The sequence below is a fragment of the Musca autumnalis genome, unplaced genomic scaffold (assembly GCF_047663935.1).
Source record: "Musca autumnalis isolate F117 unplaced genomic scaffold, ASM4766393v1 scaffold_5, whole genome shotgun sequence".
NCBI classification, from domain to species: Eukaryota; Metazoa; Arthropoda; class Insecta; order Diptera; family Muscidae; genus Musca; species Musca autumnalis.
Window position 1 is genome coordinate 108,371,919 of NW_027412088.1, and position 17,111 is coordinate 108,389,029.

Genomic DNA, 17,111 nt, shown 5'->3' on the forward strand with positions numbered 1-17,111 from the left:
AACCGGTACAGCTAGAACTTTGCAATTTGGAATAAAGGTCACTGATGGAGTATAGGAAAGATGTGCTAAAGGGTTTTTGGAAATTCGAACTATAAGTGTACGAAAAAGTACTAAAGTGTACTAAATTTGGTACCAATTCGTATTTTGTGAACGGATAAAAATTAAAGATTAAAATTTGGTGTGAGAATCAAGGTTAAAAGGTACGGCTGACATAAGGAGGTGGTTTAGGAAAAGTGCACACATGTGTACGAAAAGTACTAAGTGGTACTAAATTTGGTACAATTATGATTTGGGCGAACGGAAAGAGCTGAAATCCTGAAATTTCGAACTAAGGCTACTGTTGGAGAGTAAAATGGATGTAGTTTTAAAAATTCGTACTTATGGGTACGAAAAGTACTAAATAGTACTAAATTTGGTACAATTTGGATTTAGGTTGAACGGATAGAGCTGGAATCCTGAAATTCTACAGTTGGAGGGTAGAATGGAGGTAGTTTTGAAAATTCGTACATATAGGTACGAAAAGTACTAAAGGGTACTAAATTTGGTACAATTACGATTTGGGCGAACGGGAAATTTGAATTAAGGCTGCTGTTAGAGAGTAGAATGGGGATAGTTTTGAAAATTTGTACTTGTGGGTATGAAAAGTACTAAATTTGGTACAATTATGATTTAGGCGAACGGATAGAGCTGGCATCCTGAAATTTGAATTAAGGCTGATGTTAGGTAGTAGAATGGAAGTAGTTTTAAAAATTCGTACTTATGGGTACGACAAGTACTAAATGGTACTAAATTTTGTACAATTTGTATTGAGGTTGAGCGGATAGAGCTGGAATCCTGAAATTTTTGAATTAAGGCTGCAGTTGGAGCGTAGTATGGAAGCAGGTTTGAAAATTCGTACTTATAGGTACGAAAAGTACTAAAGGGTACTAAATTTGGTACAATTACGATTTGGGCAAACGGATAGAGCTGGAATCCTGAAATTTGAATTTAGGCTGCTGTTAGAGAGTAGAATGGAAGCAGTTTTGAAAATTCGTACTTATGGTACGAATAGTACTAAATGGTACAAAATTTGGTACAATTACGATTTGGGCGAACGGATAGAGCTGGAATCCTGAAATTTTGTACTAAGGCTACTGTTGGAGAGTAGAATGGAAGTTGTTTTGAAAATTCGTACTTATGGGTACGAAAAGTACTAAATGATACTAAATTTGGTACAATTATAATTTAGGCGAACGGATAGAGCTGGAGTCCTGAAATTTGAATTAAGGCTGATGTTAGATAGTAGAATGGAGGTAGTTTTGAATATTCGTACTTATGAGTACGAAAAGTAGTAAATGGCACTAAATTTGGTACAATTACGATTTGGGCGAACGGATAGAGATGGAAACCTGAAATTTGAATTAAGGCTGCTCTTAGAGAGTAGAATGGAAGCAGTTTTGAAAATTCGTACTTATGGGTACAACAAGTACTAAATGGTACTAAATTTTGTACAATTTGGATTTATTTGAGCGGATAGAGCTGGAATACTGAAATTTTTGAATTAAGGCTGCAGTTGCAGGGTAGAATGGATGTTGATTTGAAAATTCGTACTTATGGGTACGAATAGTACTAAATGGTACTAAATTTGGTACAAATACGATTTGGGCGAACGGATAGAGCTGGAATCCTGAAATTGTATACTAAGGCTAATGTTGGAGAGTAGAATGGAAGTAGTTTTGAAAATTCGTGCTTATGGGTACGAAATGATGCTAAGTTTGGTACAATTATGATTTAGGCGAACGGATAGACCTGGAATCCTGAAATTGTGAATTAAGATTGATGTTGTAGTAAGGGATGGAGATAATTTGGAAATTCGTACTTATGGGTTACAAAAAGTAATAAATTTGGTACAATTAAGATTTGGGTCATCGGATTGAGCTGAATTTCTGAAATTGGGAATAAAACTTGCTGCTGGATTATAAAATGGCTACTGTTTGATTGTAGAATGGAGATGTTTTGAAAATTCGTACTTAATGTTACGAAAAGTACTAAGAGGTACTAAATTTGGTACAATTTGAATTTAGGGTGAACGGATAGAGCTGTAGCCCTAAAATTTCTAATTAACATTGATGTTAGAGTATGGGATTGAGATAATTGGGAAATTAGTAGTTCGTAGGCTACATTTGGAGTGTAAAATTGAAGCAATTTTGAAAATTCGTACAAAAAGTACCACATTTGGATTTGGGTGAACGAACAGAGCTGAAGTAATGAAATTAAAATTAAACTTGCTGTTGGGGTGTAAGATGGAGTTAGTTTTGCAAATTCTTACTTACGGGTAAGAAAAATACTAAATTTGGGTGAACGAATAGAGCTGGAAACCTTAAATTCGTAATTGAGATTAATGTTGAAGTGTAGGATTGAGGTAGTTTTGGAAATTCGTACTTATGGATACGAAAATCACTAAATTTGGTATAATTTGGATTTGGGTCAACGGATAGACCTAGAATCCTGAAATGTGGAATTGAGATTTCTGTTGGAGTGTAGCATTGTGGTAGTTTTGGAAATTCGTACATATGGGAACGAAAAGTAATAAATTTGGTACAATTGGGATTTGGAATCTGGAATCCTGAAATTTGGAATTGAGATTACTGTTGGAGTATAGGATTAAGGTAGTTTTGGAAATTCGAACTTATGGGTATGAAAAGTACTAAATGGTACTAAATTTGGTACAGTGGGTATTTGGGGGAACGGATAGAGCTAAAATCCTGGAATTTGGTAAGACTACGGTTGGAGTGTAGGATTGAGACATGCAGGTAGTTTTTGAAATTTGTACTTATGGGCACGAAATACACTAAATGGTACAACTTGAATTTGAGTGCGCCGATATCGCTGGAATCCTGTTTTTTGAAATTAAGTTTACTGGTGAAGTGAAGGATTAAGGTAGTTTTGGAAAATCGTTCTTATGGGTACGAAGAGTACTTGATGGCACTCAATTTGTTGTTGGGTGTAGGGACAGTTCTGGAATCTGTATTTTTTTGGATTTAGTGTGAGTATTGCTGTGCAATGTTCGAGTCGCTGTTAACATGTAAGGCTGATCTTTTTGATCTTTTGAAAATCGAACTAAAGCGGTACGAACAGTTCTTAAATATTAAACAATAAATACTGATTAAAATTGGTATAAGTACAATTAAATTTTCAGTGTTCGCCATTTCCATTATATTGTATTATTGTTTTTTGTTGTTTATATCCTTTCCGCATACGAAGTAGCGGGCACTTTGCTAGTATGTTTATATTTTTTTAATTACTTTAACGTTTTAGGGAATTAAATTTGGTCATGACAGTTACACCTATGAATGCTGCTAAAGTTGCTGTGGGAAAAAGAGCTGGAAGGGTTCAGGGGCTCCGAATTGGCAGATATTGAATCGAATTATTTCCTTATCCAGTCAGTAAATGGCTCACCCATAACATGGGTGTCAACTCCAGATTCAGATGTGGCAGATGTGTTGAAGCTCATCCGGAACACAACTAACTAATAAAATAAATTTTGCAAAAAAAAAATTAAACTAAAATAGGGGTGCGAGCTTCTACCATTTCTACAGTTTTAGAAATGTTTGATTTAAAATTACTTGGAATCCTTGCATTGTAGGTATATTGTATCTATTGCAAATTTACTGACAAGAATGCGAAGAATATATTTCTTAAAGTAATTAACCCTCGTGTGGGCCATAAAAGGTTTGGTCCCTTTTTCCACAAATCTTTAAAATCTCCTATAAAATGTGATCGTATCAGATCAGAATAATCTAGAAATTTGATCGTCATCAAATTTTACTATAAGTCCTAAAATAAATCAAAATCTATATCTTACCTAAACACCAGGAAGTTACCCCGTACTATATTCTGACATTCTGAATCAACGAAAATATGTACATATCTGCAAGACAAAATATTACATAAAAACGAAAAGTGCAAATATGTGCACGATGTTTCGATGGACATTGGTAAAAAAAACTTTCCGCTTTTATGAAATGATAAGGTACACAGCCCAACTCTATCTTACTCACAACTATTTTCATCATTTATTTTGAAAATTGACCTTGAAAAAAAATCAACAAGAAAGGACATCAATTATTAAAAACCGCGCACTTCATTGCGACGCTGAACAGTTTAAAATCGTTACACATACCATTCATTACAATTTTAAAAAAATAAATATTAACAAGTAAGAAAAGCATTAAGTTCGGTCGGGCCGAACTTTCTATACCCTCCACCACAAATTTCAGCCATTTCGGTGGATTAATGTGGACACAACCTTCAAAATACCGAAATTCGGAAGGTACCGTTTTATGGGGGCTACATGATGGCGTGGACCTATACCTACAAATTTCTGGGGGAAAGTTTTATACGCCTAAAGAAGACAAAATACCAAATTTCAGCCATCTCGGTGTGATAATCAGGCTAAAACGTTCAAAATATCGAAAATCGGGAGATATTGTATTATGGGGGCTATACCAACACGTGGACCTATATAAACATTTTATGGTAGAAATGTTTCTTAGCCTCTGGAAACACAAAATACAAAGTTACAACCGATTCTTTGGTCAAATGGGTCTAATACATTCAAAATATATAAAAATGACACGTACTTTATAAGGGGCCTTATGTGGGGGCTATACCAAAACGTGGACCTATATAACCCAACTTTGGTAGGAATATTTTTTGACCTCTGGAGACAGAAAGTACCAAATTACAACCAATTCGGTGGTAAAATGGGCCAAATATCTTAAAAATTCCTTAAAACGACGACGCGTCACGCGTCATTTTGTATGGGGGCTATACGAAAGCGTGGACCTACACAGCCCGCTTTCAACACCAAAAGTCCTACGTAAATATAACATATTTTTCCAAAATTTCATCAACCTACGTCAATCCGTTCGGACGCTAGAGTGATTTCCACAGACGGACAGACGGACGGACATGGCTATATCGATGTAGAATTGCACGCTGATCAAGAATATATATACTTTGTGGGGTCTACAATGATTATTTCGAGTAGTTACAAACGTAGTGACAAACTTAATATGTTTATTTAGGATATTTTAATAAGCAACTTAAATATTGAGAATTAAGATTCCAAATAGGGTCGCTTTGACCTACTTTATACCCACTTACTAAACAAGAAACGTATTAATTTTTTTGTAACTACACCCAGTGGGATCCTCTAAACAATATTTGACACTATTTAGTGTAAATTGATAAAAAATTGTTTCGAGTTTTGGCCAGGTTCTTCGGAAAATTGGCAACTGTGCATCGCTTTGGTTCAGGCACACTATTCATACAAAAATAAGGTTTCTGGATTATGCGATGGGCGTTACTCTAGTTTCTATACTTCGACTGGGGAGTAGGTAAGAACTTGTATTGTAGCTTAGAAAAGTCTAACAGCCTGTTTAAGTATGTCGATACGAAAACGTACGTGAATGAAATACATACATCAAAACTTTAGTTTTCGAAATATTGTTTTCTTTGCTTTTGCTTCAAAACAAAATACAAATTTGAACAACACACACGAGTTTAGTAGTATTTCTTACGAATCCATTTTCTTATCGACATACATAAACAGACTGTAAAGCTTATTCAACTTTACAATACAGTGACGGCGAATTTTCGGTGCTCGTACAAACATAACGACAACTGTCGTGCTTTTCAGACAAAAGTTTTTGCAATACTGAAAGCTTTAGAACTAGTATTAGTGGGAACGACAGACTTTGCAGATAGGATAGTTACGGTATACGTGGATATGCAGCTCTAAAGGCGTAAGGATCCTTCACTATCTATACTTCCAAAAGAGTTGAGTAATGATGACTCACTGACTGATAACACTATGCAACACTGAAAATGCAAACAACTTCTAGTATGAATTTTTTGAAAGTACATATTTAGACTACAAAAACCCTAGTAGGAGTTTGTCCTGTCAGATCCAGTTCGGATTTTATGGCCTCATCTAAACCGGGCTAAATCTACACTTTTTTGCATTTATCAGGTCTTTATCTCAGAAACGAATAGGAATTTGGCCTTGCTGTCTTTGGCAATATTGTAGCCCTAAACTAGTAGAACTTATCTTTTGAAAAAACCACATAAGAAAAAGCCCATCTAGGGCATTAAAATCTATAAAATATAGAAATTCTGGTCAGTATCGGCTAAACTATTGGGAGTTGAACCAAGTAACCTTTTGCAAACATCTTACTTCATGTACTTTTTTAGGAGCAGAGCTCGAATTCTAAAATAAGTGTCACTGTTGGTGTTCGGCGTTAAGACATGGTGGGGGAAAAATAGAGCTGGCAATGAGAATCAAGGTTGGAATATAGGGTTGATATAAGGAGTAATTTTTGAAATTTATACCCGGGTGTACCAAAAATACTAACTTTTGTACCATTTTTAAATGCGTACAAATTCTGAAATTTAGTATGAAGATCGCTGTTGACTGAGCTATAGAGGTGCTATTGAAAATGCCTCCTATTAGGTACGAGAAGTACAAAATTTTGGTTTTGGGTGTAGGATTAAAGCTGAAATTATATAACATGGAATAATACTATTAGTGTACGCAAAGTTCTGAAGAGTAATATACAAAAAATATTTTAGAATTACTAAAGCGCTTTAGAGATCTTAGTTGGAAACTTTTTTCACCGAATCGAACTAAAACACGCATGTTTGTTATCAGAATGTAATGTCATAGGTATTGGGCGAATAAGTAGGGATAAAACTGTAAAACTTGAGATAAGGCACTGGGTTTGAAAAATTGTATTGAATATTGTACAATGATTTTATGTGAATGCGAAGACGGTTTTTATTCATCAACAAAATTGTGTTTTATTCTGAACGCTTAGAAAGTATGGAAGCGTAGACCTATGCTAAAATTTTTTTGCAGGCATGTTTTTACACCCAGAAGACACAAATACAGCAGCGTGGATTTGTAGGGGTGAGATACGTCCATTTTTTGGAAAATCTAAACAGAGTGTTACAAATAATCCTTAAATGAAATTACATATCAATTGAAATAGGTAGTAGTACAACAAAATTTTCAGAGTTCACTATTTCGGTATTAAATATTGTTTGTTGTTTTTTATTTCCTTTCGGCATAAAAAGTGGCGGGCGCTTTGCTAGTTAAATATAAGACTGTTCAAAATTGTAGGTATATCTTAAGAAGTTGTAATATAGCCGTTAAGTTGTATTGTTAAGGGAAAGGATACTGTTGATAAATTTGAAAGACGAGGCTCCCAGTCATCTGGTGTTGGAGTGGAAGACATTGTCAATCCACCGCTTTGATTCTTCCTCAATAAACTCTGTAATAGCTAAGCAGAGCAACCGGTAAGTATTTGGATAATCACAGGGCGTAGAATTTGGCAATCACAGGAAGTAGAACCGCGTCCCTTCTCTTACTACGTAAATCAGAGATCAGAATCGATTTACTGGTCATTGCAACATTATATCTAAGACAAATAAGTGGGAGGACAAAAACATTGAGTATGGCAGACTATGTGAGAATGTGGAAAAGACAGAAGCAATCGAGCACCTTCTCTACCGGTGTCTTAGATTAGCTATAAAAAGCCACAGGCTGTTTGAGGTGCACGAGACAGTATCACCCTTTTATTTTTTTTCATAGACCATGCACCACTGTTCACTTATTACAGAAGCCTAAAGTGGCTATAGGGCAGGTCATCCTAGACACCTAGACTAACCTCTCTATTATATCTACTCTCCCCCTATCTTTTCCTGTCCTACTCCCTTCCTTTCCCACTCCTACTTCTTTTATCTTCGAGTGAAGTGGCTGTAAACAGTCATGGTAGCCGAGCATTCTATACTTGAAATCGGACGGTACCGTTATATTAGGGGTGTACCAAAAAGTGGAGCAACATATGTCTAAAATTTTTGGGGGAGAGGTTTTTGACCAGTAGAAACCCTATATGTCAAATTATATTTAATTGTCAGAAAATTAAGCAAAACCTTCAAAATATTTGAGATCATTCGTAGCGGTATATGGGGTCTATTCCAAAACGTGGACATACTTATGTCCACAATTTTTGGTGTAGAATTTTGTTGAGCCCGAAAATATCCATTTAAAATGCAAATACCTGAAAAAATCTAGCTAAAATTTAAAAATGTAAAGTTATTTGAGTCTATTCCAAAACTTTGGCCTTAGTCCACAATTTCATGTCTAATATGAAACATAAGTGCCACATTATTGCTACTTCGGTTAGAAAATGTAGTTAACATCTCTAAAGTACTTTAAATCGGGCAATACCATTATAGGGAGCTATTCCCAAAAGAAGGCCGATATATCCCATAACGAAACCAGAACTGCCTGCAAACAAAAAACACATCTGCCCACAATTTCAGCGTCCTATCTCAATTTATTTGGATGCTAGAGTGATTATCTTGGACGGGCGGACGGACCGACGTGCATAGATCGTCTCAGAATTTTACCCTGTTCCAGAATATATATTATTTATAACAATAAATAAATTGAAAAACTATCTTAATATACCCTCCATACTATGGTGGAGAGTATAAGCATCGAACCAGCCAAACACTAAAGGGCTTTTTACTCAAAGAAAATGACACACAGTGCGTATAACTATTACAAAAAGTATACGCCACAGAGTCGTAAAAATATTAACAATTGGTAGCATCAACATTAATGGCCTGTTTCTCTAAGACGCACGGTGGGCGAAATTTAAATCTAGCGGCGAAAAATTCCGAAAACTGACCAAGAGCTAAGTAAAAATCATTAATCCAGTATTTTTTCAAACATACTGGTAGACCAAAAAGCAATCAGTATTGGATTTAATGGATATTGGCCATTATAGGTACATTTACTAGGAGTTTTTTTTTTTTTGCAAGTGATAAAATTGACTTTTTGATAACTTGTATCTTCGCAAGTTATATGGGCAATTGAAAATAAAGATGACCATAATTTATTTTTTTCAGATAGTTTGGAAGTAGTGTTTATTAAATAATTATTGTAGCGTTATTTGATGTTGTAAATATTCTGAAAAAAAACTTTGAACGTTTATATGAGATTTTTTTCTACTTAGAGCATTTTGAGTAAAGTGCAACTTATGGGAAATGCCGGGAAGCACTATCGGACATTTTTAATATTAAATTACGTACTCCGAGTTATCTACTCCAAAAATTTCGTCTGCCTTTTTTCATGTTATCAACAATTGTATAAATCCTTTTTAAAATGAAAATACGTAATTTAAAGTAGTGCACCAAAACGTGAGCTTAAGTGAATAATGTTTGGTGTGTAGATGTTTTGTCTATTGAAAACCAGAAACACAAAATTAGTGTTATCATACCTATACATGTTAGTAACATCTGTACCAAATTATAGCCGCTTACTTCAATTAGCTTAGGAGTTATTAATTTTCCCCGCTAGATTTGGATTTCGCCCACAGTGAGAAGATACGAATTCAAATTCGTTCGAAATGCTACCAAACTCCTGTTGGTGTAGAAAACTGTTGTTTGATTGAAAACAAAAATTAATCCACTATTTTTCATAAGTTTGGTAGTAGTTCGAACGATTTTTTATTCGAATTGTCTTAGTGAAACGGGCCATAAATTTTGATAAGACTGTGCGACACTGAAAAACGGCAAGGGAAACTAAGCAGATTATGAAAATAGAGCAAAAAATATAAGACACGTTTATCGGCGACACGTTAATGTTTACATCCGGAAGTAACCTAAGAGGCTGTTTTTTCGAAATATTCGTTTATATTTTAATAAAATATATTGTATATTTTTCCATATGTTGACATTTTCCTAAGGTGTTTGTTCCATGAAAAAACACTCGTTTTATTACAATACTCAACTGATGCGCTTTGTTTCTGCTGCATATTACTGCAAAAAGTAGTTTTCTTATTAATGTTCTGCAGTATATGTGATAGAAGACCACAAGATCTTTCAAAGGAGTGCAATGGGTCCTTTAATAAAAGGCAAGAATGAACTTCTCATTTGAAGAAAAGATGTGATGACTAAATGACCTACGAGGGCAGTTCGGAAACTTCTTAGCCTAGCACAAAAACCTCGTACATACATAATAATAAATTTTGCTTGCAAGACTTTAGAGGATTAATTGAATCAAAAAAGTTCGCGATATTTATTTTGAAATCAAGGTAGAGATCGGTAGAGCTCAAATGATAGTAACTATATTCTGATTCGTTCCCTAACTGAGTGAGTCTTTCCTCACATGTTTTCCCATAGTTTTGTTCTTTAATGTAACCAAACGAGCCACCAAAATTTAACGATCATATCTCTATCATATAAGAATAAAACTAAGAGTGTATTAATAAATGTGAAAAAATGCTCGGAGTCGGTGTCGAGTTATTTTCCTCTACTCAGTCTCCAACCCCAGCGAAATTGATCGGACTCCGGCTCCGACTCCGAAACCCTGTTCACAGCACACCAAATCTGTAAATCTAATCTGAAATCTAATCTATCGGCCCAATCCTTCGGGTGCCTCCCACACAAAATTTCAGAAAAGTTCAGTTTAGGACCTATTCTCAAATCGCTTTGATTTTTGTTGTAACAACTTTTATTCATGCCCCCTATACGACGGTGCAAGCTTCATCAGGGGCAAGTCCATACTTCCTGAGAAAATAGTCTGAATGTTGCAAAAAACCCGCATGACACCGTGTGTAGTGGTTAGAGCGCACGATAACTCTCGAAGGGATCTGCCAATTGGGTCTAAAATTTGGCCTTCGTAATATTTTGTCCAAACAATGTTTAAGTTCAAAGATAAGCCATATCGGTCCACCTCACAAAAGTTCCAAAATGTTCAAAGAAATTGTGCGCACGATATCTCTTAATTGAAATGACCGATTTGGTCCATACTTTACAAAACCTAATATATCTGCCAGATATAGATCTGGTTCGAATATGGACTATATTTGTACCTTCGGGTACCTCCCGCACAAAATTTCGGATAAGTTCACTTTAAGACCTGCGCTTGAATCACTTTAATTTTTGTTGAAAGGACTTGCATTCGCTGCTTACGATAAAAGTTTTTTCAGGGCAAGTCCATGGTTCTCGAGAAAACAGCCCGAAAGGTGTAAAAAAAAACCCCTATGGCACCATATGTAGTGGCTGGAGAGACGATAACTCTTGAACTAATCAACCAATTTGGCCTTCATCAAATTTTGTTCAAACTTAGTTTCAGTTCGAAGGTGAGCAGTACCGGTACACAAATTCCGGTACTTCCCCCAATTTTTAAAAAAAGCTCACTAAAATGGTATGCGCAATATCTCTAGAATGAAGCAACCAATTTGGATATCCTAATATTTTGTCTAAATTTTTTTCTAAAATGGCCCATATCGGTCCTCTCCTTAGGGTACCTCCCCCACAAAAGTTCAGCATTTGTGCAGTTTAAAATCTGTTTGAAGATCCTTTGAAATATATACCGATGCTGTTCGTTGTGGTTCTGTTAAAAGCGATTTTATGTTTTACGTGGACAAGTCCATGCTTTCTGGAATACTGGTCCAAAAGTTATACGATGATTCACTGAAATGACTAGTGGGCGCGACATCTATCGAAAATATATGAATTGTCAAGAATAAAGTCCATAAAAACACAGCAAAATTTTATGGAAGTGGTTCCATGAGATGCCGTGATTTCGCTGGATCTTTTGCATTGGTCTAAATGAAGTCGTGAAAGATCCGATCTTTTCATCAGCATTTGAACCCACTCGAAGGAAGTCGTGAAAGATCCGATCGTTTCATCAGCATTTGAACCAATTCAAAGGAAGTCGTGATAGATCCGATCTTTTCCTTAGCATTTGAACCCATTCCATCGATCCAATAGAGATGAATTTTGTGTTTTTATTTTTACACATGTATATATTCTTTTATTTATCTAAATATGTACGTTTAAGATTTATTATGCTAGGAAGTCCCAATCATTGAGCTAAAAGTAGAGTCGGACTGCACTCTTTGGTATTAGTCGTGTTCCTTTACGTGCCTGAGGTTACCAGTTTTTACCCGCAAAGTGTTTTCTTACTTTTAAAAGCATATAATTTATATGAGAGCAGTTCACCACTTTTACCATTTTTGCAACAATTACCATTTTTAAAAGTAAAGGAACAGACCAATTATAAAAGTTTCCTTGCCTGCTCTAGAGAACCCTGCTCAACAAGTCCATTTGTAGATCCCTACAAAACAACAAACATTTCCAAAACGTTGTAAAATAAAATTCACGAAATCGTAATCTGCAGTTGGAGTCAATGTCGAAATCTGCACTGCACTGATGGGAAGTAAAATCCTTTTGTAAGATGAATCAAAACCTGTTGCGGAGGAAGTAAACTCTGTTGCGTGCAGCGGCGGTGTTTAGACTTCAACAGCTGGGACGGCCGGAAGTCAAGTTTCTCACTTAAATTTACAACCTGTCGCTTGCCAAACACATCGTTCCCGAAGTCTGGAAAATAGGCCAGCTACTGAAGCCCGAAAAGGATACCAGCAAAGGTGAATCGTACAAACCGATTTCGCTTTTGTCGCCCGTAGCAAGGACCCTTGTGGCTATAGTTCTTCCAGCATCAGAAATAACTTTCCAGTTGCCGATTAATAGCATAGGATCCGTAAGCAGCACAACAACTGCGCTGAAGGCCATCTCCATATTAGCAGAGGACTCACTCAGAGCAAGCCGTGCTCATAATCTAGAAAAAGAAGTCTAACGTTACAAGAGAGAACCTCTAGATCAACAAGCCTTTCAACCAGGTTTAAGTAACATTCACACGAATGTAGTCGCATTCCTATAGGGCAAGTACTGATGACACCGTGGAAAACATCTGCCCAGCATACAGCACAGGCCCCCACGACACACTGCTCCTTTTCAATTGCCCTACCAATGCTGCTAAGAAACTTAAGTTTGCAGCTTTGTGGTTACAAAGCATATAAATAGCGAAATAGCCACATTCTTACGACTGATAGACCCAGAGTTAGATTAAGCAGAAAAATGAGAATACAAACATATTAACTACTGTTACAACAACGAGAACAAACTGCAATTATAGATGTAAACTTTATGATGATAAATAAATTATAGTTATTTCATTAATTCCTTTGAATTAATAAAATAAAAAAAAAATGAAAATCATTTTTCAATACAGCATTTTCCATTTTCCGAACAAGACGTGAAAATTTCATGCCAAAGGGTTGGTGAAAATGACATGCCAAAGATTAGTGAAAGTGCTATTATTGGGAATTGGTTAAGATGGCATGCCAATGAATTGTTGAAGATGCCATTCCATCGAGTTAGTAAAGATGACATGCTTAGGATCTGAAAATGAATTGCATCTTTTGGGGGTCACGCTCTTGTAAAAAAATGAGTGAAGATGCTGAAAAAATTTCATTCCATTTCACTTGCACCCATTCTTGAATAGCATATTTGGCATCGAACATTTTGCTGGGAAGTTGTCATTAAAACTCATTACGACGGGTCAGCAGTTCGAAGCGGGGTCTGCTAGTTTTGAATAAAATTAGATGAGGTACGACTTTAATAAACCCAAAAACGTGTTTTCAATTCTTAGAGGTTCCTGTCGTTTAAGATTTGAAGGTATGGTGTATTCTGAGACCTACAATCAGATAAGGCAGTGATTAGTGTGTTTGAGAGAAAAATTCTTCGAAAGATCAACCGGAAAATATGTGTGGGTTGACGGTGAATATCGACGTCGCATGAACGAGCTGTATTAGCTATACAACTACATCAGTATAGGTAAAAGTATAAGAATGAGCGATTATGAACCCGCTAAAATGCATGCCGCATGACGGTACACGGAGAACTGGAAGGTACACGACGGAATGGAAATCTTTTCTTAATTCGGCTTATCCGTTGAAAATAAGGCAGTACTTGATACGTTTGGGAGCAAAAATCATTCAAACATCTTTGGTCAATCTGCGTTAGCGATGTACACTATATTTATAGGAACAAGGTGCTGTATCGAGTCAAAGCGATTTCGTGAATATTAGAAGGAAATTGTGGTATTTAACATTAGAGAAGAAAAGTTACAGATCAGTTGGATAGACATATTTTCTTAGTTCGGTTTTTAATCCATGTTCTATATAAGACCTAAGTTAGTTACATTCTTCAAAGTTTTCAGAATTCTAATTATATCTATGTAGCATATATGTATGTATTTAAATGGACATATGAACCATATTTAACTATACAATAAAATGAAAAGTACTTATTCCCGTTTTGTCAGTAGTAAAACAAAAAATTTCATATTTTGTAATGGAAATTCGGAGTATATAATGAAATATATTTACCTTTTTATGTTGAAACTGCTAATTCCTCATTTGATGGATAAACGCAACATATTGTTACTGGCTCTTTAGTACCTACTTACTGGATACATATATTTAGAATACAATTTTTCATTTGTTTCGAAAGGAAAACATTTTTACACAAATGAACACAATTTTTTAAATAGAAAAAAGTTTAAATTAGAAAAAAAGTAAACTATTATTTTCACAAACGAAACCGAAAAGAAATTCTAAATGCATTCAAAGACGGAAGTGGAATTCGGAACTTGTTACAACCGCGGCCGCCGTACACAAAAAGAGATTTGCTTCAAATCATAACTTCAATTCACTTCAATGGCAATGAGACTACAGAAAGAAGCTGGCTTTTGCTAATCCGAAAGGCGAGAAATTGTTTGGCTGCTTTCAACTTTTTATTGTTGGTATTGTAGAACCGCAAAAGACAAAAAAAGAACAACAACGTCAAGAAAATAGCTTGTCTTAAGAAAGAGTTTCGTTTTCACTGGTTTTCATTAGTGCAGCAACTTAAAAACAAAACAAAAGCAGCAACAACAAAAGAAACGAAGGAGAAAAAATGCCGTAAAACATAAAACTCTGAAGTATGTCGGTTGATGTTGTTGATTGTGACGATGATGATGTTGATGTTGTTGTTATTGCAACTGCTAGTGTTAATGTTTATGTTGTTGTCTTTGGTGTTGCTGATGTTGTTAAGGTAACACAATTTGAGAAATTGTTCACAAAGTAATAACAAAAACAAATCAACAAATGTTTATACGAAAAAAATTAAAGCAGATCACACAGACGCGCTCATACACACCGGCAAATACACAGCCCCACACACACACACACAGTTCAACATGCACTTGGGCGACTATGTCTACTCAGAAGATTCATGAAAAATTGTCATGTGCATCCGTCAGATACATTTCACAGAGCGACAAGGTTTCGGTCGTCATTACTGTGGCAGCCGCAAAAGTTGCGCCTGCGCTTTATTGCTCTAGCTTGTTTATGGAAAGCGGTGTAAATAAAGGTGGTATATGCAATTGGTCTATCTGTCAGTTAGTCAGTCAGTCAACCAGACAGTCTGCCAGTGAGACGTTGTATGAAATGAGGGTATTGTTTTACTTTTTTTTTTTAAATGAGGCTCAAGTTGCCACTTCTTTCTATGGGTGTTTTTTCGGATGTTTGTATGCTTGAGTTAGGCACACTCATACACATATAAATTAACTTATCATTTGTGACTTCTTTCTTTATTTTCGCTGTACGTAAACACAGCCGTTTTCAAGGCTGTTCGACTTGTACTTGGCTTGCCTAAACACAACAACAATTGGTCTCAGTGAGAAGATGCGTTCTTGGGGGATTCTCATTCAAGCTCTAATCAATTTCTTTAAATTTTTTTCAAAACACAAACATAGTGAAGCCAGTTTTCTAACACTAGTATTTGTTTGTTTTCTCTATATATTTATCTAAAGGGCCGGTTTCACATTTATTATATTTTCTTTCCCCTCTCCTCTTTCTCCTCTTCTTTATTACTTTGTGAAGGGAACAAATCGAATTTGCAAAATTGGCAATTTTTCAAATTTCATTTATATTTTGACGATTTTCAAATTTGTGAGATTTGAAACATGTGTGTGCAAAAACCAAAAACACGACGAGCGCGCACGCAAAAATGTTGTACACCTTCCGTTGCCGTTTGCAAAAGCTCAACTGATTTGTGTTGGCTGACTGTTTTGTTTGTTGTTAGTCGGGTGTCGTGTATAAGCAAGCATTCGACGTCAGAGTCTGTTAACAACAAACCAGCAACAATGAACTCAGCCAGGCAGCCAGCCAACCAAACATCCATCCATCTATTCATCGTCTATCCAGTCATTCCTATCCAAGCCAACTGGTTGTACGGCTTTATATTCGCATCTGCTGGTCTTAAATGGCTTACAGAGAGTCATAATGGGGTATAGTTATACTTATGGGTAATATACAGCCTGCTGCTAAGAAATAATATCTGTAACAAATATTTACTAAGGATTTGTGTTGTATATTGAGACTGATACCATACGTATTTGTATGTTTTATACATGGCAAGGACACCATCTCCTTAAATTGTTAGGAAAATATTATTGTAGTTCCTTCGAAATTTTTTCTATAATGTTATACCAAATTTATTTAAAAACACACAACTAAGAATCTCAATATATTGTCTGTGGCCTGTATGTTGCTGTACTGATTTTATTTTCATGCAATGTCTGCTCTCTGTTGCATGTCAAATACTCCCATTGCTTTTAGTTATGATTTCAGTTAACATACCACCATTGTTAGATTCCAAAATAGAGTTCATTTTACTATTACTACTAGGAATGTTCCAAACAGTTTTGGTCGAAAATTTGGACTAGTTTGGTTCATCATGTGTAGTGCACAGAGCGAGATTTAAAAACGAACAAATAAAAAATGGCGTTAAACTCGGCTGGGCCAAACTTTTTATGTCCTCCACCATAGATTATATTGAAATAATCTTCTAGTTTTATCTTCAAAATACTGAAAATTGGAGGTACCGTTCTATAGGGGCTAAATGGACCTATTCCAGCATATTTTATAACCTTAACGGATATTAAGAACCAATTTTAGCTATTTAGATTGGATAATGTGGCTAACTTCCGAAAATTAGGTGGTACCGGGGGTACAAGGGGTACAAAATGTTGTCCTGTACCGGCTAGTATCTGTGAGAATGTTTATTTACCCTTTCGGAGATTCATTTTTGTTCTTTTTTGATTTTAGAAATATATTTTTTCAATATTATATATACTTAAGTCCACTATATGAATAATCAAACTT

At 35.6% G+C, this 17,111-nt stretch overlaps 1 protein-coding gene across 5 annotated transcripts in view; it reads right to left on the reverse strand.

Moving 5' to 3' along the window:
• The window catches only part of sano (CABIT domain-containing protein serrano), a 711,482-nt gene extending 695,406 nt beyond the window's left edge, over nucleotides 1-16,076 (reverse strand). For 2 of the 5 annotated variants that reach the window (XM_073957408.1, XM_073957405.1), the window contains exon 1: nucleotides 14,292-16,075. The gene's annotated coding sequence lies outside the window, so the exon portion shown is untranslated. Of the gene's footprint in view, nucleotides 1-14,291 lie in introns of all 5 variants that reach the window. The other 3 variants (XM_073957415.1, XM_073957409.1, XM_073957406.1) reach the window with 3 other exon arrangements.
• Between the last annotated feature and the right edge of the window lie 1,035 nt (nucleotides 16,077-17,111).